A 554-nucleotide genomic window follows, 5' to 3' on the forward strand; every position below is an offset into this window, starting at 1 on the left:
GCGGTTGTGAGGCCGGTTGGACGTACTGCCAAATTGTCTGAAACAATGTTGGAAGTGGCTTATGGTAGAGAAATTAACATTAAAATTATCTGACAACAGCTCTGGTAGACATTCCTGCAGTCTGAAGGCCAATTGCATGCTCCCTCAACTTGAGACATCTGTGGCATTGTGTTGTGTGACAAAACTGCACATTTTAGAGTGACCTTTTATTGTCCCCAGCACAAGGTGCACCTGTGTAATGAACATGCTGTTTAATCAGCTCCTTGATATGTCCCACCTGTCAGGTGGATGGATTATCTTGGCATAGGAGAAATGCTCACTAACAGGGATGCAAACAAATTTGTGCACAAACATTGAGAGAAATAAGCTTTTTGTGCGTATGAACACTTTTACATTTTGTGTTTATATTTTTGTTCAGTGTACATACAATCAGCTCTTTGCACCTCAGTTGGTAGAGCATGGCTCTTATAATGCCAGGGTAATGGGTTCGATTTTCTGGACCACCCATACGTAAAATGTATGCATGCGTGACTGTAAGTCCCTTTGGATAAAAG

The sequence above is a fragment of the Oncorhynchus mykiss genome, chromosome 23 (genome assembly GCF_057628025.1).
Source record: "Oncorhynchus mykiss isolate SJ-2025 chromosome 23, ASM5762802v1, whole genome shotgun sequence".
Lineage (NCBI taxonomy): Eukaryota > Metazoa > Chordata > Actinopteri > Salmoniformes > Salmonidae > Oncorhynchus > Oncorhynchus mykiss.